The 23052-nt window shown below is 45.3% G+C and overlaps 1 long non-coding RNA gene across 2 annotated transcripts in view; it reads left to right on the forward strand.

Moving 5' to 3' along the window:
- LOC113946480 overlaps positions 1–1500 on the forward strand; it is a 36438-nt gene extending 34938 nt beyond the window's left edge. Inside the window, exons 3-4 of one of the 2 annotated variants that reach the window (XR_003527443.1) lie at positions 715–746; positions 1329–1500. This is a non-coding gene — a long non-coding RNA (uncharacterized LOC113946480). The remainder of the gene's footprint in view (positions 1–714; positions 747–1328) is intronic. The other variant, XR_003527444.1, reaches the window with a different exon arrangement.
- The last annotated feature ends 21552 nt before the right edge of the window (positions 1501–23052 follow it).

Below are 23052 nucleotides of genomic sequence, written 5' to 3' on the forward strand. Positions count from 1 at the left end.
CAAAATTATTATCGCTTTTTAAACAATGCTCGCTCAGTACCCGGAAGGCGCCTGGGGGGTGATGGAGCTTGTCGTTGTTACACTCCCCCTCCACGACCGCGCGGTGCCGGGAGGGGGCAGCACTGCCCCGGGCAGCCCCGCCCGCCCCAGCACCGGGATCCCGTTCCCCGGGCTGTGCCCCAGGCGCTCCGTAAATTATAGCCCTGCTCCTGCCGCCTGCCCTTGTGGCGCTTTCCTGGGATCTAAAATATTAATTAAGGGAAGGGAGGGGGAAAAAAAAGAAGAAAAAAGAAGAAGAAGCCCTTTTACAACGCGCCACTATATTAAACTTACAACGCTATAAATCGGCACCGTAAACCTGTAACTCAGGGGCTGGGTGTTAGACAAACCTGACACACTGCTGGAGGAACGGCAGAGATCTTAACAAACTGCATCACATACAAGTTTCTGCAAGGTACATAAAACCTACTATTTTGTACCCCTATTAGCTGGTTTTTACAACGTTTTCAGGGACCAAAAAATAAAAATGGCAAGCAATACAAACAAGCAAATCAATTCAGAAAAATAAAAGTTGACGTGAGCTTGCATCCAAGAAGTGAGTGACTGTTCAGGCTGTTTTATTTGTTTGTTTGCCTGTTTGAGGTGGTTTGAGAAATCTAGGTTAATTTAAAAATGTTTTCCTTCCAGTTTCATTCATTGCTTTGCTTCCTGCAGGTCAGGATGACCTGCTAGATAATGAAGGCAAGGTAAAATTGGTTATTCGTGAATATATTTACAGTCTGATCTTCAGATTTTTACCCCTCAAATGAAAATCACCTGGTTTGATCCCTACTGCTTTTTTATGTTCACAGATGATCTCAAGGGGAACATTCTCTTTGTCTCTCCCCTCACTCCCTCCAGTGGAAAAAATACTCTCTTAGTTTGCCCATTTGTTTTGACCTTCAAAGTCTTGTCTCCTGTCTTTCTCCTCCTCACTAGAGGAACCATGACAAGAACTTTTGCAACCGTAAATAGTCATGTCATTATAAAGCAATAACATGGGCTGTAGCTCTCCCTTTCTGGGAGAGGTGAGCAAGGGTGTGCAGCTTGTTAGTCTCCTTTTCAGTGAGAGGAAAGGAGAGCTGCACTTCATTTTGAAGTTTCACGAGACACCACAAATCAGGTCCTCTGGCAAAGAGGGGAAGCAAATGCCAAATATGCTGAAGTGAGTAACCACCCATAGTGAAGAAAATCCTTTAATGTGAGCACAGTGTAGGTAATGCAGTATTTATTTACCGCAGAAAAACTGTAAAGAGCACAGCATTGATTTCTTGGTTTTTGTTTTTCAGATCGGTTTCGTGGGGCTTGCTCTATTGGGAGGATTTTCTGAGAAGGATCTGAGTAGCTGCTAGCTGGATGGCTTCACTTCTGACCCCCCAGCCTGAGTGAGGTTTGCTGCTTGGAGGATTCCTGGAATGACACAGGGGCTCTAGCTGGAGTCAGGCCAGAACATTATATAAAACTGCTTTTGTGGCACTTCTGTGTTTGATACATAGAAGACAAGATCTTGCTTTATGGTGAACTTGCCACCAGCTGCCGCAAGAGAGGAGCCCTGAAGAAAAGATTCAAGGACTCCCTGAAACAACATCTCAGCCTTGGCCATATTGATCACCATAACTGGTCTACTCTGGCCTCAAATCGGGAGGCCTGGAGACACACCATCTGTAATGCTGCGGATGCCTTCGAGAACACACGCAGGATCACTCTCGAGGAGAAAAGGCAATGCAGGAAGAACCGTGTCTTGCAGAATACACCATCTAAGGAGTCTTTCTGTTGTGCCTTTTGCAATCGGATATGTCTGTCACGTATTGGGCTCATAAGTCACCAACGTGCCTGTAACAAATGTGGATAAAGCCTTCCCAAATCTTCATTCGCGAAGCCCAGCCATGATGACTGACATAGAAGACAGATTTTCTGCTCATGTTTCTGCAGTGTTTGATTCTGTTGACCATGAAACCCTTCATATCCCTGCTGAGGAGAGGGGTTGCAGTCTGGTGGGAATGGTTCAGTGAGACATACCCCAGTTAGTAGAGATGTGAACATATATCACTACTGCTAATGCCTGGATATGGTGCTGTCCCACAAGGACCTATGCTTTTCCCCTTTTTGCTAACCCAATTGAGCACAAAGTCATCGGGATGTGGGAGACATTGCTGCAGCCCAGAACATTTCAGCAGCTCAAGCTGGTTGTGCCGTCCCCTCCTCTCATGTTTTAAGAGAATATACAGTAAAGTTCAAAGTCTCAGTCCTTGAAAGCCCTAGTAGCCTGGATCAAAGTATCTAAAAAAGTAACCTTATCAACACCATCTGAATTATATGAGAGTCTTGCCATTTCCTATGATGATCGTTTCTGATATCTTCCTCCAGTAGTTGTAAGCATTGGCCACTGTCTCTGAAATGTGGGAAAAAAACCCCACGTGCAACAGTTAGTACTTTTCTTACTGAGAGGACCAGCACGTGGAGATTCCCTTGCTTTTCTCATGAACAGGGAATGTTTACTGCCCCTGGAACACCTGTTCCTCCTGACAAGCACAGGGTAGCACAGTGTTCCACCAACAGCATTGTGACTGGCCTTCAGGGGTTTCCACCTTCCCATCCCATACATTGGCCTCAAAGTGTTGCCAGGACCACATGGTTATCGGTGCAGTGTATAATCTCTCTCCCTCACTCTTTTCATGCACACACACTACCCCCTGCACATAGTACTTTTCTCTAACTTTGTGTACACTCAAGCCATATGATTTCTGAAGAAGGTTAAAAATATCAAATGAATTAGAAAGAAAGAGGTGAAAAGAAGCATTTTGAGATACTCAGAGGGCTGGTAGTACTAACAAGAGAGGCAGTTTCTGGCTTTCTTTGATACTGAATTTAATTGCAGGCATCTAGGGTTTAAAGACCTTGTGTTATTGATGGGGGTGTGTTAGCAACAGGAGGGATTGACTCCAACATTAAACTGGAATTTAGCATGTACAGTAGGTTGTCAAGAGAAAAATAAGAACAAAGGAGACTGTTATTATTTTTTATTATTATCTTTTAATTCCCCCCCCCCATTTTCCTTCTGCATGATCTCTCTCTGTCAGCATTCTCTCTTTCAATAATTACAATAATCAACTTACAATGATAACAGAAATAATCTCCTGCAAGATAGCTAAACAAACCACATGTTATCTGTACTGAACCGTACTTACTTACAGTAGGTACATCACTCATGGAAAAGCCAATAAAATTTTAATTAAAAAAGCGTGTAGGTTGTCAGTTGAGATGCAAAAAGGGTGTGCAAACGCATGCAAAATGGTCCATAAATTGCTTGGTATTTGATAGAACAGATAGGAAGGCAAACCCATCCCAAAACAAAACTAAAACCCTCTAGGTTTGAGGAGCTCTATTTATGTTGCTCTATACAGAGCACTAATTGCTTGGGAATTCAAAAGCAGGGGGAAGGAAGAATCCTCCCTTGAGCATCCACCCGCCTCCATCAGTGCTAGGAGCAAGTGAGCAAAAGTTAATTAAAGATTTTGTATCTCCCCACCACAGCACTGGATTGATAGCTCTGTATCCTGAGATACACTACAGTTCTCCCACATTGTATCGCTAATACAGCTTCAACCTTGCCCTGGAGGCACCACCTTGAGGGATTAAATGTTTGGTTTCCCTGGGATACTTGAGGCTTGGCCTCTCTGCTAGGACTGAAACTAGGAGGACTGATGAATACCAGTCCATAGGTAGGTGCTTGTCTCAGAGGAGCAGGGCAGTAGGTAGTTATCTAGTCATGAGTCAACGCAGCTTAAGAAGATTCCAGGTCCTCTGTGCTAGTTGCTCTAAGCATAGAAAGACTCTTTCACATAAAGGTTATTTGGCATAAAAGAATTCCTGCACAGGTACTGTGAATGTGAAACAGTTCTTCAGCTTCCTGAAGGAGAGGGTTTGCTGGAGCCAAATATGACAGGAAGGAAATCCTTGGCACTGCTCGGTGCCCTGAGTTTGCCTCACTCCCCATAGTCATTATCTCTTGTGGATCCGGTGTGAATGCCGGCATGGTCTTTTCGTGGCCTTTGTGCTTCTATGTCAGCCTGATGAGAATGGTGGATTCAGCTGTCCCTTTGAAGACAGAAGTGCATATCCTTCACCCAGACTTTTCTCTGAGCTCTGTTGCTGCAGGACATCACTGGGAGAAAATTTCAGCAGTGATGGGATGATCAGCATGGATCAGCAGTTGTGCTTTGCACCATTCTCCCTGGGTGAGTGAGCAACCACTCCTAGAATTATATTCCAGTGCAGAGAAGACCGTTGGATAACAGCATGGCGTGTGAGGACATCCCAAGACAGCGTCTGAATTTCCTTCCTCGTGGTTCAACCCTCATCTTCAGCTGTAATGGGCAGATATTGTCTGCACAGGCTACCCAGGAGAGCACTTTCACACGGAGAGAAGCAAGGCTGTGATGTGCAAGGACCTCAGGGAACATATTGCTGTGGTACATGTGCTATTGCAGGATGCTGAGTTTGGAGGCTATTATAGATAGATAATGCCTACATCTATAGATGGATAATGCTCTTTACATTTACAGAAATCTACAGGCTGTACCTAATTACAGAGCCACAGCAGCCAGCCTGGCAAGGCAGGACAGTTAGAACCTACCTCCTTTTAGCCTAGAAATGATTGAGCAGGGTTAGAGATGTAGAGTCAGTGAGAAAGACAAGGTTAAAACATCAGACTTACATATTCCAAGACCTGTGCTTAACATACGTTTCAACCAAAGAAATCGATGTTAATGATGCATTAACCCCTTTTGTCTGAAGATTTCAAAATGTTTTGTGTCCCAATCTGCTTTCTCTGTGCAGCTCTATTAAAGGCAATTGGTCTTTCAAAGTGGAAAAGTGCAGGCTGCTCCATACTGTATGTGTGTCTGTATTGCCTACAGCTCCCCTCAGGGTGGAGATGGCTGGGGTTAATCACCACACTCAGTGGGGAAGGAGCTGGGTGATTGTGCTACAGGAAAGCAGATGCTGCTGAGGGAAGGTGTAGGAAGAAGATTGGGGATGTGTTGAGATGATTTAATGTTCGTGTGACAGGATAGAATTGCACCTGGGTTAAGGGTCATCAGGATGCAAGGAATATCTGGAGATGTTGCAATGGGATCCATGCAGGGAGGGGACACCAGAAAGTGAGGCAGATATAGATAGGCCATCTTTGGGGAAGGTTGGACACGGAAGTTGGTCAAGAAGTAAACAAAGCTCTTCCTTGTTGATTTCCTTCAGAAAGAACATTTTTGCCACCACAGCTCTGTGCCAGGCAATGAAGGAGAGGCAGCTGCTGGCCCTGGCTGGGCAGACTGAGGCCAGCCCAAGGTCCCGTGGTAAGCCCAGATTAGGTCTGTGGGCTGGTGTGACACACTGCGTGGTGGCTCGGTCCTGGGCAGGCTGGGCTGAGCACACTGGCACTAGTGTGGGTAAGGCTGGGAGACCTGCCAAAAGCAAAGTGGTTTTGACTTTCTCAAATCTTTTGTGTCTTGAATACTGTGGAGGAGATAGACCCTTGCAGGGACTGAGGGAGAGGATTAAAAATGACACATGAAGTCTAACTGCTTTGGCTTCACAGAGGCTCGAGGGGAAACTGAGGCATCATGACTAGTACCCTAATGAGCCACAATCAAGAGCCAGAGGGACTTTGTCTCATTAGTGCTTTCTCTGATGATGAAATACGGCACCCTCTGGCTCTCAGAAAGTCAAGGCTGCTAGCCACAAGTAGACAATTGTAAACTACTCAGAACAATCTCCCAAAATGAAAGCGCAGAGACATTTAGGAAACTGAAGCAATTGCTGACTGAGAAAGCAGGGAGGAGTACAGTGCTGCCTGCTGCCACTGAGAATCGCTATAGGCTCACTCTGAGTCCCACATATGGGGGTTTGCTTTGTCCCTTCTCAGGGAAACCTCTGTGTCCTGCTGTGACCTTCATGCAAAGCTCTTGTATGGGGTCCCTGTATTAAGTGGGGGCAGTTTCCCCTGCAGCAGCCGGTGACTGGCAGGTCTGGCTTTTTTTTTTTCTCCATTTTTGATTACAGAACTGCTCTGTTATTCTAGCAGGTCTGAAATTAGATACAGGTGCAAATTAACTAAGTCACAAGTGCATTACATTTGGTAATTTTTCTGTCAAGAGTCATGCTGAAGGGTTGCAGAGAATAATAAGAGCAGCCAAGAGCCATGCGGCTGGTCCAGGTGTGCCTGGCTGCTGAGTGTGCCTCCCAGGCAGTGGTGCAAGGCACAGGGTCTGTTTTCACACCAGAGGCTGCCAAGTCACCCCCTTTCTGTTAGCTTCTACCTCTGCTTTTTGTCTGCCATTCCTCATGGCTGGCAGCAACTGTCTTTTAGTACTCACTTGTCTGATTGCAGAGTGGCAGTTGTCATGGTTATGTTGTGGTCCTGGGATTTCGCAAAGGCAATGGAGCAAGTGCCTGGATCCTCCTCCTCCTCTTCCTCCTCTAGTGGTGTAGGCCCTGTGTATTTTCCAGATGAAGGGAGAAGGTCTGTTAGATGTCAGCCTGCCCAGCTGTGATGGGTAGATTAGGGAATCCAGCTCCATCCACCACCAAGCAGGTACACAAGGATCTTTTGGCCCTCCTCAACACAATGGCTGCCTCCCTCTGCAACTTGCAAGAGAGCAGTGGTTGCAGAGGCAGCTTCCAGGCAGTGGAGCTAATCCAACCAGTTGTCTGTCTTCCCCGTCTCTAAGGAGGTGTGAGTATCTTGTGTAGAGCACGGCATAAATAGCTTAAGTGAGGTGGGTGGCAGAGGACAATAAGACAGTGTGAGAACATGTGAAAGTGCTATTCTGCTGTGGCTGCTCGCGGATGCGGAGTGTTCATTTTGTAGAGGGGCCATTTCTGGCTCCCGGTGACAACTTGCTAGTCGCTTCAGTTCTGAAGATGCTGAGATTCAAGCACAAGAAGTGAGATGAGTCTCAGTGCCAGCTGCACTCTGTGAGAACTTTCTGCCCTGATGTGCAGTAATGGCCCAAGAGAGATTATGAGGTGTCTGAATCAGGGAGCTGAGCTCCTTCCTCCAACTCCTCAGAAGACACTGTGCACTTATCTGTCAAATCAAGGTTGCAGTATGCTGGCAGGTCAGCATATGGATAAAGCTGGTCCTGCTGCTGTCTCACAGATAAGTGGAAGGCTTCATTCACCAAGCAGTTAATCTGGAGGGCTTTCACTGGCTCTAAATCCATACTATTTATTTAAAGATTGAATTAATGGTTCTATGCAAATTTGAAAATTAGTTAATGACATAATTGCATCAAATGATAATATAGTGTTTCACAAAGCTGGGCAGGAGACCATTTCAGGCCTGGATTTCCATTTGTTGTGGCATTCACAGAGCTCCTCACCCAAGTGGAGCTGAGCTCTTTGCCTGTACTGGTATGTGTGTGCAGCTGAGACAGGGCTTCACCTCCCTCTCCCTTGCCTAAGGGCTGCTCAATTACAAGGAATATTTTTCACAGCCATACAGGGCACCCTGGAGATGTCATCCCCATTTGGCTCCTTATTTTGGGATATGGGAAAATTGGCTTCAGTTTTGGACACTTTTTCCTCAAAAATCATGTGCTTCGTAACTGGAAAAATAGGTCAGCAATTGCAGACCTGATCTCAGAAAAATTTTCTTGGAATTGTCAAAGGTAAACGCATGATTTTAGAGCACAGTCATTGTGAACTGCTCGTACTGTTTCCTCCTGGACTGAGATCTCTTTCCAGCTTATGTAGTCAGAGCTGCCTTCCAGGAACGTATCAGGATGTGACCATCCCAACAGCTGCTCTGGGTGAGACCCGAAAGTTGTTTCGCTCAGGATCCAGTATCTGGCAGCAGCAACTGCCTGGAGAAGAGCCCCAGAAATAAGCCATTAGGCAATGTAGCTTCCTTGGTGTGCTCTCCGTGGCTGCTTATGGGACCTCCTGAGCCAGAGGTGGCACTAAGGGACAGCGACAAACTGCCTCTCATGCACATCCTATGCTATGTCCCATTTGTCTTTTGAAGTAACTTTATTGTCTCCTTTTGCCTTTTCTAAAGCCTTCCTTATTCCAGTAGATTTTAGTGGATTTATGGAATATTCCTGCTTCTTTCTTCCCGGGGTTAAATTGCTCTCTAAAACATTTTAATTGTAGCGTATGTGGAATATGGAAAATTTTTGAGGATTAGAGAACAGTACAGGCAGTAGCCAGGCACTGTTAATGCTGGGATCAACCCATAACTCCACAATGCAAAAGGAATGACAATTCTGTTGTGTCTTCTAGACCTTAGAAGAGTAGCAATTATCTTTCAGGGACTGAAAGGGTGTGGTTCACAGACATGGGAAAACACAGGAAATTTGGCAAACAGTCGCTGAAGTTGGTTAGTCTGTCAAAGCTCCTTGGACTTCATGGTTAGTGCTCAGCTCTCTCGAGCAGTAAAACTGCAAAGGTTTTTCACCTTATCCCCACCTTTACTTGGTAAAGTGGTTATGTATTCCAGGATGAAAGGAACAAGGGGCAAGTGAGAGAGAGAGAGTGGTAAAGGAAATATGGAGTAAGGAAACAGTAGCTACAATCTTTGCATGGGCACACCCTGGACTTGCTAATGCCTCCAGTGTCAGTCTTTCTCTCACCTGTAGTTCTGCTTTCTGAATCAGCTTTGCTGGCTGGACCCAGTCCCCTGGCCCCTGTTCATTAGCACAGGAACACCTCTGAGCAAACTAACCTTATTCTTTAGCCAATGTCCTGGTTCCTGTCTTCAAAGCTGCAGAATTTCTAATCTATTTTCACTTCTGTCACTGATTCTGCTGTGGCTCCTGGCTAATCACACAAACTGTTTTGTAACCTTGTCAGCTCTGTCCATGATGATAGTCTTGCAACCTTCACTTACTCATATCCACCTCTCACAGCCCTGGTCTCCACAACTGAAAGGTTAATCCTCCAAACTCTCCAGTACTCACACCTCCTCCTGAAAAACACCTTTTCAGGCTATTCTTCACTGTACTATCACAGTGCTGAGCAGAATGTAGAGAGATGCCCTTTTAAGATAATGGCGTTAAACCTTAGGTCTAAATTCACTTTACATGACGCAGATTTTGTTACCGTTCCAGCTGAATTTTCTTATTGATTTCTCTGGAGCATCTCAAGGCATCCTCACTTCTCTGACTTACAAAAAGTTTTCAAAAGGGGGCAAAATGGGAAGCTTTCTTGACCTTTCTGACCATTGTTCTCCTCTGAGCATGCTTTCTCTAGGTAACTAGTCACTAGGACAAACTCATCTGGCCAAAAGGTCACTTAAATTTTGTATATCACTTATACCATTCTAAATGATTGTGTTTTACTTGGGAACATCATCTGCTGGAGTAGGAGTTTGGGTCATTGGCCTTTGTCACAAACTGACAGTCTCAACGGCCTTTTTCCCAAGCAAGGTGCTAAAGTGGATGAATTATAATGGATTGTGACACTGCAATTACATAAATATTTACCTCATATTTTAGAAAGACAAATATTAACTACATATCCATTCCCTTTTTATGACAATTGTTTCACAATTTTAATACAGTAATGATTAAATAAAACTGTTTCTTGGATGTAGGCCAGTAATGAACTGGGCATGTGTATGGAAGGGTATTAAAATATCCAAACCGTGCATGTCAAAGATCCCCATAGCACAGTATCTTTTATCTGTCAGGAGCCAAAAATTGGACCTTTTGGAAAAGGTATAAGACAAGTGTAAGTAGATAATGATATTTCCCCACACCTTCTCCAGCCTTCAACCTCCCGTAGCTTAACCTTTCTAGTGCCAGACACAGTTTCTATGTATTTGGTAGTTTTAGCAAACTGCAATTAAAAGTGCTGTCATTTTAAAAAGAGCCTTAAGACATTTCACAGGAAGCTCTATTATTGTTCTGAGGACTCTTATAGCCCTCTCCTCAAATGTTCAGACTGATTGACCTCCGTGCTAGACAACTGGATTTCTTTATGCAGGGCAGAGAAGACAGCGCTGGGATTTGAACCTGCTGCTGTGGGTAGTGTTGACGCTCAGCTGAGCAGGTCACCTCCTTGACAGAGAATTAAAAAAGCTGACCTGGAAATTAGCTATTCATCTTTGCTGTTAAGAGAGTCATGTTCATCTACACCATGCAAGGAGATCTGGCAGAATGTTTAAAGGTCACGTACAAAGTAAAGCTATGATTGACTTTTTCTGTTTCTGAAGGTGTTACAGGACAGAAACAAGAGGTCTGGAGGGGATAAAAGCACTGAGTGTATTAAACCTGCCCTCTGAACAGAAAAACCCAGCAAGTGCTCTTCTTAGACATACCCTCCCTTTCTGTTCTCTTGCTTTTGGGAATAAAGTGTGAGCATCAAATGGGCTAAGGTAATGACCCACTATCCTGAAAAGCTGAATCTCTGTGCATATGTGACCAAAAGCATTTTGAGAATATGCATTTTCCTTTGAAATATGGATATGCTCCAGAGTACTGGGCCACAGGTCTGCACTGAAACAGCAATTTCCATGTTTCCCTTCCTGCTATTTGCCCATCGTCTTGTTCTTTTGGATCTTCAGAGGGACCAAAGCAAGCTGCCTTTAAAGTCTCTGTAGTTAGTAGTTCTCCCAAGCATCATAAATTTAACTCTATACATTAGGAATGCAGGTTGCCTCTTCAAGCAGGATAAAGCTGCTGCATCCATAATCTCACATTACGCAGATGCCCAGATCAAAATAAAGACGTGTTTCCCTCTGTTCCTCCTCTTTCAACTTGTAGTGTGAGGGGTCAGCAACAAGGTTAGATCTCAGGGAACTTTAAAAGCCCACCATTTCCCTGGAGAGGGCTCTTGGATTTACAAACTCCAGGATTCACACAGCGACTGTTTAATTTCTAAAGTGTTAAATGAAATTTACTACAAATATAATTTTATGCCAACACATTTTTTGTTGTTGTTACTAAGGCAGCTATTCCATAGTTACTATTTTGGTTCCCATGACGACTGCATTGCTACCCAAGTTGGAGATGATAAAATTGCTATGTTGACAGATTCTGATTGACTGTTGATACCAGCTGGCAGAAGAAAGGAAGCCTTTCCAAATAGGTTAATATGTATATTTTCAGGAAGAAAGCAAAAAGGCGCAAATTATTTTTTGGTACAGTTACATTTTACTAGCAGCAGAAATTAAAGTTCATGTTAAAAAATCTGGCAGCCCAGAGACTGCTGGGAAGGGAGTAAGGGAGGGAAGAAGAAAAGAAAGGAGGGAGGGGAGGATGAGATGATATCTGAATTTCCAGGGGCCTCTATACCTTGTAGCCTCCTACCCAGCAGAAAGGTGGAAGAATGAATTGAGCCGAATTGTGCAGAAAACCCCAGTGCATTGGAGGATGATCTACTACCAACTTATTGTGAATCTGTTGAATACGAGGCTTTTGTATACTAAGAAGCCATAGCCAGAACATCAGAGGGATCTGAATATTGGCTGATAGTCAGAGCAGTGTCTGGAGTAAGAGACTGTGGGCAAATTAAGAGAATGGAAATAGATCTTGGGTGGGAGGCTGGAGAGAAGTCACTGCAGGATGGTGACACTTGCCACGTGTCCTCTTTTTGGTGACACTGCTGCTATGGGCCAAGTTTGTCCTCACTATGCTGGTCTCTTGAAGGCATGTAGATACTATGCAAGTGTGTTGAGGGAGTCTTTGTGTCTGTCAGCTGAAAGAGGAGCCTTTTGTGTCTGGTGGGGAAAAAATCCTGGCAGTTTTTGGATGTACACAATTGTTTTGGGAGCACAGAGGAGGTTTGCAGCAAACAGCTACAGTCCCCAGGTAGCTACAGACACTCTACAGTGGACACCACTCTCTGGTGTTCTTCAAAAAGCTCTTCAGGCACAATTTTGTCACAGAGCTTAGACATTGCACATGACTCAAATTACTGTTCAGTAATTTGAAGATTGCCTGGATCACGGCATTTTCCCCTTTCCCCCCCTCTCAAATGTGATTATGGAAATGTACTTATTCCCAGCGTCCCAGTGACCAAACTTATGGGAGAGACTTGGGCTCTGAACTGAGCCAGAAGAAAGCAAGCAAAGTGTGCTCTGCAAGATGTGACTTGCACAGGGAACTTGCCCCCCATTTTAAGCTCAAAATTAGCTGGTCTGCACCAGGACCAGGATCATACACCTAGAGAGCCTGCCTCTGAGCAGTGGCACACCCAGTGCACTAGCAAATATTTGGGTTATGAAAGGGCCCAGGTCCTCACAGCTACACCAGCGATGGGGCTGATGACCGGGTCAGTGTCATCATATTAACAGTCAAAAGGGAAAGGATGGAATAATGGTGATGAGAAGGAGGAGGGTAAGGGAAGGTGTAAAAAGATTGTGGTCTGCTGAAGAACATCTTTCCATGTGTACAGTGCCTGGTGCAGCCAAGTTTTTGGTTCTTGCCCTGCACTTCTGTGTTCTACCACTTTAAAAAAGAGTTGGAAAAAGGGTGGTCTCTCTGTGAGTGTCCTTCATGCTTCCTGTGTATGGTAACACTGGCTACTGCTGGTTGGTCACTCAGAAAACTCACCCAGTGTTGATCCCAGTGTTTACCAGCATTTGTCAGAGTTCAGAAATGACTATTCCAACATGCATTCAGTGCCTGGCCTCCTTGTTCCTTACAAGGGAGAGCTTTGATTACTGTTCTATTTTCTGCTTTTGGTAAATGCTACAGTATTTTGCTGCCTGCCGCTTCCAATCTCTTCCTAACCCCCCTGCAATCTCCTTGGCAGTGACTGTAATTTACTGTGAATTAACCTAGTCACCAGGGAGCTCCTAATGGCCATTCTACAGGTTCACAGATTATCTTAAGCAACTGATATTTAGTGCAGAAAGAAGGAAAACTTCCAAAAGATTTAATAAATGTCATGAAAAGTCTATTATAGAGCTTGGGGCTTTTTTTTTGCCTTTTTTTTTCCCCTCAGTGCTGCTTGGCTTTCCCTGCTTCAGGTAGAGGCCAGCCTAGGCACACAACAAATCCTCGTTGGGAAAGGAGCATGAAGAGAAAATGCAGGGAAACAAACGTACTAGAGCAGAGGAAAGAGCAGAGGAAAGACACCGGTTCCTCTCTCAAAGTGTGGCAGCACGAAGGGGAGGTATCTGTTGCCTGCTGAGGCTCCCCCTGCACAAAGATGCCTTGTTGTTCTTTATCTTGCTCATGTTACTTTAACAGCAGGGCTGGTTTGTACAAACCCAGATTAGAGCAGATAAGAAAATGAAGCTCTGAATTATTCAGCAGGGGGAGAAGGATGTGGCTGGGGTTACTGGATAAAGCTCTGGCCTCCAATGGAGCTGCCTGTCCCTTGGGTTTTATATCTAAATCTATTTGCTCTGCTTAAGCCTGATTGTGAAAGAATTAAGATGATGATTTGTTTTATTTGCAAAGAGGTCCCTTTGATAGCAGCTGTGGAAAATGGGAGTAAAAAGAACATCCTAAAATCTGCTGGTCCACCCTCCTACCCCAGCAGGGTTGGCTAGAGCTATATCTCTCCCAGCAGACACGTGCCCATACCAGAAACTCTCCAGGCAAGGTAAGCTGTGCCAATGTGTCCTTCTGATGTTTCTCCTTTTAAAGCTTGTGGCCCTGAGCCCCCTGTCAAAGCCTCCTTAAATTGTTTTCTCTTGGATCCCACTGACCTTCCAACCCTTATTTTGGGAACTGCTCTATTTCAGTGAAAACACTTGCTGCTCATCCCTTGGTTGGAGAGTATTTGTTCGGTACATCTCAGAGATGGGTTTGTCAGGGCAGAAGGAAAGACAGGGTGTTTGGACACTGCTTTCCCAAGAAGGGACTCTTTCATCTCTTCTATGTCTCTGCTGGTGCTTTGGAAAGAGAGGCAGCAATGTGGTACAGACCAGGGGCTTCTCCTCTTTGTTTTGCTGCTCTTTGCTCCCCTCCCAGTCAGTGTGGGATAATTACTGTTGTGATGCTGAACCACAGCACACTCTGCAATAGCTCCAACACAGTAGCTGCACCGGCTTTGAGTCTTTCTCTGCGGGCTGCTGCTCTACAAGTCTTCCCAAAGAGTAAGCATGACTTCTTCCATCTCCACACTAGTTAGACAACATGGTGATTTGTAGGCGCCCTGGTCTCCTCGAGAAGCCTTTCCTAGAACTGGGAACATCATTTACAAACCCCATATGGCCACAGCAGACAGAGCTTTCTACTGTTTTCTTCACTGCTGTTATTTTATGTAGAGTAGCTTGGACCGGCTGGATTGCTTCTACTATATACACATCTAGGGAGGAACAGAAATCCAGAGACAAAAGAGACCTGCTGCTGCCATGCTTGCTGGCATGGTGTAATTACATCATAAGTTTCCTTTACTCATAAAGCTGACTTAAGAAATTCCTGTTCTTGCACCCCATTTTGCAGCCCCCTCAGCTGTACTAACACTGCTGATTGTAGGGCTGTGTTCTGTGCTTTGACAAGAAGATCGAAGTTAGCTTCTCCAGCCCTTTTCTGGAAGGCTTATTTTTAACCTGTGTCTTTTTGTTTGTTGCTGAACATGCCACATTGTGCAACTCCCCCTTCAATGGCAAGGGAGTCAATTCTGCTCCCCTTCAGATGAAAGGACATTCAGCGCTTTGATGTTTCTTTAGATGCTAAATGCTGGGCTGGCATCTCTGTTCAGAAATGCTGCACCAGGGGAAGAAGGGGAGAATCCTTATGATCCATCCCTCAGCTGTGCTTTCCTCTGCTTGTGCATAAAGCTTATCACCCATCTCAGGCTACCACCTTATCCGATCTCCCCAACTGCAGAATGACTGACCTAGCAGAGACCTGACTAAGAAACCTGACTATGGAAATTTGAGGCTTTCTGGCAAGCAACCATGATGCTCATGCAACTTAGGACGTATCTTAGAGGCACGGTTAAACATTACTTTTAGACTCATTCATTGCTTTTGGATTCTCAATACTCCCTTTAAATGGAGGGATCACTCCCACCTTCACGATATGCAGTGCTGTCTTACAGCACTGTGCCTTTTTTCCTCCAGAAGCAGCTGCCCTTCCTTTCTCATCACAGTGACTGATTTGTGTACCCAGGTTTGTTGAAGTCCCCTTAGGACTGAAGACAGTTACAGTGTCTCAAACTTGTTATTACAGAGGCAGCCCCCAGCAAAGCCTGATATTCCTCACACTTCCTCCAGTTCAAAGTTTACTGTATGGCCTCCAAACTCCTGTGCAAGGAAACTGTGCTCTCAGCACCATCATCCATCTCCTTTTTGACATTGGAAGTCAGGCCAGGGTTTAATGGGTTGAAACACAACTCCTGCTCTCCAGCCTCAGCTCTTCAGGGCCTGTTAGAGCCCTCAATCCACACATTGGAAAAGCATTGGCTTTCACTGCTTTTTTTCTCCCTCATCAGACACAAATTAATGACCTTCAAGCAGTGCAGTGATACTGCCATGAGCTCGCTACTCAGCTGAGCCACTTTGCTCTCAGCTGCTGAGTGCATCGGATACAAACATTTTCAAGTTTCCTGGGGGGTATTGTGTTTGCCAGGAGCCAGGCTCTGAGCTCTCCCTCCCTCCCCGGCTGAATTACCCCTTTGATTAATAGTCGACTTACAGTCCTCTTGCTCCTTGCAAACAGGAGCTTGAGCCCTCACCATTTAACAGGGGCATGGGATATGTGAAAAGCTGAAATGTCAGCACATCACAACACCCATTAATCATAAAACTGCTCCAAAAAAAAAGGAAAAGGAAAAAAGAGAAAGGAATTATCAGAAATATCAAGGAGCCAATTTAATTGAGGCAAAGACATGCGTGGTGGCTGCTTTTTAACTTTACCTACGTCTCAATTAGACAGGGTTGGAGTTCTCTTTGTTTCTGCTTTGAGAAGTCTGAAACTCTGCAGGTTTGATCAATGACAAGGGACAGAGAGGAAATGAGCAGGAGACGAAAGGGCTGAGTTTCCCTAGAAGCTGTCATGGTAATTTATGGCCCTGGCTGATAAAACTTTTAACTAGTCAAATATGAGCTAGGAAATAGCAAAAGCAAAGCGAGCCTTGGAGTAACAATGCCAACCAGAAAAGTCTTCTGGGAAGCACAACCTGGTATGAACAGCTTCTTGCCTGGGAGCGTGGGAAAAGCTACTCTTGACTCATTCTCATCCCTTGGCTTGCTGGGGACAGGTCTGGTTCTGGAAGAGCCTAGTGCTGTGATATTTTTTTTTGTCAGTTCTGCTTCAGCTGGTGACAGCAATCTCTCTGCTTGGGGTATGTTGGCAAAGGTGGGTGGAGTGTGATGCAACCAGTCTCATCAAAAGAAAGTTATAGGAAGAAGACAAGCACATGTGTCCCTTGGGTGACCTGTCCTACAAAGTAAGCAGCAATATGTGTCAGTAGTACAGGAAGCTTAGCTGCCATAAGAAATGGCACTGATGTTTTGGTATGACTGTGTTTGTGGGGAACAACAACTGCCCTTTGAATCCATGCTCAACTAAAGAGTCAGAAAGACCTGGATGAACTGTACAGCTAGTGATATCTTTAACCCCTTGCAAATATCACAGCATTTCTCCCTAGGACAGAGTACCATCATCCTGGACCAACTCTAACCCACTCAATTAATTTAGCTGTTTTCACATTTTCTGGCTGGAAAATGTGCAGTGCTTGAATAGCTGAACTGTGCCTGACTTCTCTCTTTGAAGAGAATTCCATGATGGTGAGAAGCAATGGATGTTTGCAGAATAAGACCACCAATTGGACACCAGGAAGCTGTTTTCTGTATGGGGAGCCCAAAGCCAACTGTCAATTTCTTTTAAAGGAGAAATCCATGAGAGAAGAAAGTTAATGGGATCTCCTGGTCCCTTACCCACCCCACTGACATTCACATGGTCCTGTCTGTCACCCCAAATGCTATGTCATGTAGTGACAGTAACTCCATCATGAGAGGACATTAGTGCGAAGCATTGGCCAGTGAATTTGCACTTTGAGCAACTTTTTCATATACCAGAGGCTTTAGAAACAGCCTCTTATTTGGCTGGAGGCTGCCTCCTACAAACTTCATGACATTTCATCCTTGCTGGGTTGGCAAGCTCCCTTCTTCCTTCCTTTCTCTTTCAACATCCCAGAAACCTGTAGCTGACATTTTGACGATGCTCCAAGGGAGAGGCAGTCAGGTGAAAGCTGATTCCTCTTTGCCCACTAGCAGTTTCAGCCAGAGCAAAGGCACAAGGGTCAGAGAGGTCGTCTCTCCTCCATTGCTCAAAGCACGTCTGTAGGGGCCTTGGGACATGCCAGCATTCAGCCACTGGTCTGATTCAGGTCCCAGGGTTTCATTCAGCACAATTTATTCCAGCTAGAAAGTTTCTCTGGAGCTCAGTGAGGGGACAAGGGTTTGGACACTGCTAACCTCATCTCTCCGTAGCAATTTCTTTGGAGGATGAATGCACAGAGTGATTCAGGAACTTCTGTAGATCTTGGTCATAAAGGCAAAATGCCTCCAATCTGTGCTGGCCCAACTGTCAGCAGTGAGAGAAGAGGCTGCATAGACACCCTGACAGAAAAAGGTGGGCTTTGTGGAGGCTGACAGTTGTTACAGAAACCGGTGCTGAGCAGTTGTTGTTCTCTGACTTGGCACCTGAGCTACCTTCTCCTCCTCCAAGCCCAGGAGTCACAACTATCAGTTTGCACCCACAGGCATAGCAGAGGCGGTCAGAAGGGAGTGCTGTCTGTGGCAGTGGCTACCTCCATGTAAGCTGGGTATACACCAAAACCACAGTCATCCTCTCAGTTTTAACAGCGGAGGCCTTGTTGCCTGTGAAATTTGTCAGGGGTTAAAAAAGTAAAACGATTCTGTTTCTCACAGTCTTGTCCATCTTCAGCATGTTTTCAGTTGGAAAAACACTGGCCTCTCTCACCACATTATCCAACGTTTGAGACAACATTTGATCCAACACAGTTAATACATATAAATCCTAGCATGACTGGCAGCTACAGATGGGTGAACCAAGAAATTGCTAGACATATTTGCTTGCACTGTGTATGAAACTGATTATCTTGTACAGGAAGGATAACTCTAAATTATCAATATTCCACTGGATCTTGGTGGAATTGAAACAAATTTGAAAAGATTTGCCAAAACCCAGAGACATCCATAAGCATACATATATAGATTTATACATACGCAAATATACTGTGTCACTGATGGTGTTACCTGCATGGTGCCTATTTCTCTCACAAGCCTAGACCCACATTAATTCACCCATGTGAGTCCTCTTTGAGCATTCACATCCCTAAGGGCTATCTACAGCCACGAGCTGGTAGAGGATGATTTCTCAAATGTGCCTATCAAGGTCATGTCTCCCTTCCTGCCCTCTTACATCACTCCATTCTTGACCACAGGATTTCTCCTTCTCTCCCGCTTCCCTGGTTCCTTGCTCAAAGCCTTGGGCCAGTGCTGTTCTGTGCTGTAGATGAACACTTTGGACCTGATTCTCATTTACACTACAACAGATTTTACAGCGCTATGGCAGTGGAAAGAAACCATGAGATGAATATAGATCACTCCAATTTAAAGCTCCTTTATATTATATAAGGGAACACCATGAAAATGGAAATTGGGTCCCCTATTTTTAAAGCCTGACAGCAGGTGCCTATAAAACTAGGAAAGATACTTTTATTGCCTGTGCAATGGGGAATTATATCCTTTCCTGCATTCCTCTTGGTTGTGCTCTTGGCCAAGCAAAGAGTAACATGCCCCAGAAGAGACCTCTGAGTGGCTAATTGCAGGGCAAGCCTGGATGCTACCTACCTGTCAGAGAATGTGATCCATGTGTAGCAGGATGTTAATGGGTTCAGTCCCAATGGGAAAAGCACTCCATGTCCATCAGCTGTTCCATGTGGGCAAGGATGGGCCAGGCCAGGGAAAGAGCTGATTACTGCTACAGCTCATCAGATCTTGGCTTTTCTGATCACCCCCATCACCACTTCCCATCTCTCACCACACATCATGCGGTGCCAGCGGCCGTGGCTGCCCAGAAGTGAGGCATCTCCACCAAGCATCCCACTCACTGGCAGTGATCCCCAGGGACCAGCATGCTGATGCTTTGCAATGTAGTGGTGAAGACGGTGGAGTTGGTTCTGCTCCACACGACAGATCCCCTCCACTTTGCCTTGCTGTCTGTCCTTTCTCTCCCTCTGAAATAGGACTTCTGCTGTCCCTGCTTGTTCAGTGACCTTTGCTAACTGTCCTCTGGATTTTATCAATCCAAGCACTGAAGAGAATCTGGGAAAGCTGCACTGCAACTGGGGCTGTCTGACTGTTTCATTGTTCCCTGCAGGAACCTGAATGCCACCTCTTAAGTATTGCTTCTCTCTTGGGTGAATGAAGGTTTATTTTGTTCCTCATGTCTCTGGCAATGGGAAGTTTGGGCTTGGACACTGATTTCCTCTCAGTGGAGAGTTTAGGGAAACCTGCAGTAGAAGAGGTGTCCATTCATCTTCATCTAGTGCTGGTCCCAGCAGCGGGTGTGGGTCTGTGTACATGGGGCTGACTCAGGGACTGAAGGGTAATTCATGCAGCCCATAAGCAGACAGAGCTGACAGAGAAGGTGACAGGTGGACAGAAATGCAGAGGATGGAAAAATGCGAACTCAAACAAAGCCAATAATCTGTTTCCTAAAGATGTGGGTGCCATCATGGGCAAGGAGCAGGGAGAGATAATTTAAACCATTCAGTGACATTGATGTGTCTTCACTTAAGAGAAGGAAAAATCAGATTTGCAGTGCAGAGAACTCTGTGAAACCCCTCCAGTATGCAGAAAGGTGGTGAAGCAAGGCAAAGAACAGCTGGAAATGTGTTAGGAGATCAATTATGTGGCAATGCCATTATATTTCTAGATGGCTTACTTTTACCTGCAATACTATACTCTGCCCTGGAAATCTGTCCACAAAAGATGTAGAAGAAGTAAAAGGAATTGGCAACCATGCAGAAAAAACTTAGAAGTGGTGGAAAATACTGTATCTTTTTATCAAACAGAGGATATATATAAGAAGGACGTGGTAGACCAGAGTAAAACAATAGATGGGTTAGACAAGGTGTACTGGAGGCTTCTAATTACTTTCTTTCTCAGAGGTGATTCATTACATTGAAAAACTGCACATAGGAAGCTAGAAAATTATTTTTGTGCAATACATAGCTACAGGTCTGTGAAACTCCTTGCTGTAAAAAATTAATGTGTCCAAAAAACAGAGTGGGAACAAAATAAAAAAATTATGCATGAATATGGATTATGGAAATAAACTTAATTTCATAAGATGAACTCTCAATCTCCATGATTCATGGCAGAAACCAGTTTCTATGAGATGGGTGGTAGCGGCAGTTTCCCCAAGGGATGCATGCTTTTATAAATTTATATGTTGCAGAGTTTTCTTCATTATCCTCTGGAAGTCTTGATAAGGATGTGACCACAGCACCAGTTTAAGTTCCTACTCATCCCCATGTTTCAAGTCAGAGTCTCAAGAGCCAGTTCCAGAGCTAATGGAGACAGATTCAGAGAATGAATGGTGTCTTTGCCTCCCTTCCTTCCTTCCTCCCTTCCTTCCTGCCTGCCTGCCTGCCTTCCTATCTTCCTGCCTTCTGTCTTGCCTGCCTGCCTGCCTTCCTTTCTTCCTTCCTTTCTTCCTTCCTTCCTACCTTCTGGACATGGGACTCTGCACACACTGGCTGTGCAAGCAGAAGAAGGTGTCTCCCAGTTATGATGATGACTAACCATAGGTTCAATTACTTTGGCCACTTCAAACCTATCCCACTACAATTAAAAAGGTACCTACACATCACCTAGGACATGACTGGTGGGCAGCACAAAGCAGGATTTGGCCTGGGTAGTGTAACATTTATTCCACAGGCTTTGAGCTTGTGCAGCCCTGGTGGGGGCTAATGCAGGGGAATGTGGTGCCCTTTCTGTTATGCTGAAGCTGTCAAGAATCCACTCAAGCGATGTAGCCAAGTTTATTGGAAAATCATTGGAGGAAATCAGCTTGCAGGTTGTCTTTAAAGGCAGATGAGCCTCATTCCCCTTCTCCCTCTTCTACTGTTCGAAATTGAAACCGGCAATGCCGGGGGCTGGGGCAAGGGCCCATTTCCCAGTCCTGATGCTGACTCACAAGCAAGCCTGTCCTACTGCCCTCCCCACAGGCTCCCTGTCTGTGGAGCAGAGATATTTACTTACCAGTGAGCACAGTTCCCCAAGCAAAAAAGTCATCGAGCTGCGGTGCTCATGCCCCTGATTCTAGGAGAGCAGGCAGGTGGCAGCTGGCCAGTAAACTTGAGGAGACCCTTTGAAATGGCCCAGCCCAGCAGCCTAACTGGCTGCGGGCTGAAGTCTTCACAGCTCTCTGCTGGAAGTTAGAGGAGCCAAAATATCATAAAAGGCAGGACCAGGGTGTAGTGCAGTGCCTGAAAAACCTCTGCAGCTTGTTCTGGGAATAGCTGCATGGGCAGACCTGCCAGGTCCCCTGCAAGCCACGGATGGTGCAGCAGCTTGAGCTGGGGTCCACATCCATAGCCAGGGTCTGACTTCCCAGCCCTGACCTGGGAAGGGACCTCTTTGGCCAAAGGCAGTGCCTGTGGCTCTCCACTCCTCCTGCAGCAAACTAGCATCATTGCTCAGACAGAGTTGCTCCTGATGTCCTCCCATCAGCACCAAGGGAGTGAATGGGGCTATTGAGGGGCTGCCCTAATTCAAGGGACCAAGGTGAGTGGCAAGCAAGCAGGTAGTGTGCTCTGCCTGACCTGACTAGGGTTATCGTGGAGTGGTGGGTGGCTGTTATTCCATCACCTATGCAGCTCCAGCTCAGTGGCTCATTAGCAGGTAGGATATATTAGTAACTGTCAAACAATTGGAGAGCTAACTTGTTGGGTGAATGGATGAAAACATTTTAACTCCCACAAAAGAGGGAGAGGCGGTTATTAGCTAGTGAGACGACAATATGAAATGTCAGAGGCACAGACAGTAAGCACAACTGTTCATTATTATATTAACAGCTTTAATTTTCTGCCTTTAAACACCAGTTTCCTGTCAGTGCAATTAGATTGTGTGTGTGTGTTTAATTTAGATCAATATACTGCTGTGTCTGGAGTTTTCCTCACACATCCTCTGCGAGGCAAGAAGCAGACCAGCCATCAGGAGCATCTTTTCTTATTGTCCTTGAGGTGAAAGGCAGTGTGTGAAGACAGTATTTAGGTGATGCATGGCCCCACGGTAGGTGAGTGTAACCTGCAGTGATTTATGAAATTCCCACAGAATGGAATGGGGAAGTGGTGACAGCATAGGAACACCTTGAAGAGGCAGCCAGTACAAACAGCACATAGTAATATATTTAGCAAATTATCTTATAGACCACAGAAAATAAAGGTAGAAGGAGGGGGAGGGAAACAGAGTCTCATGCCAAGAATGACTAAAGGCCTGATTCTGATCGTGGTGACACCACTCTAAGTCGGAAGTTGCTCAGATGATGTTAAACCTGCCTTGATGCTTGTAAAAGTGAGATCAGGATTTGGGCTGGATGCTTAGTGCACATTTAGGAATGGGATTTCCCTGGTTTATCCTGTTAGAGCAAGTAACAACATATTGACCTGCTAGGCAAGAAGAAGGGAAGCCCAAAAAAGCGCAGGGCTTCCTGCACTGATTTCCACCTTGATTTGCCCATGTCAAGGAATTTTCAATTTCAATCGGATCTTGTGCCAAGTTCCTCCATCTCTCTCATGTTCATCCTGCCTGTTCTGCAGACACAAGGGTGCCCTTTCTGCTCACCAGGGCAGGATGCTATGCAGTTTTCACTGGTGTTTGAACCTTGGTGAGTGCTTATGACAGAGTGACACTAAAACAGAGACTCTTTTGCACTTTCCCCTGCTTTTAGCTTTGGCCCAGGATTTCTGCACCTAGTTGCTCTGTACATTACATAGGGTATTTTACTCCTGCATGGGCTAATACATTACTCAAGGAGCTTTATTTTGAGTAGCTTATCATATTCTTTTGCT

Source organism: Corapipo altera, unplaced genomic scaffold (genome assembly GCF_003945725.1).
Source record: "Corapipo altera isolate COAL_440 unplaced genomic scaffold, ASM394572v1 48b, whole genome shotgun sequence".
Taxonomy (NCBI): Eukaryota; Metazoa; Chordata; class Aves; order Passeriformes; family Pipridae; genus Corapipo; species Corapipo altera.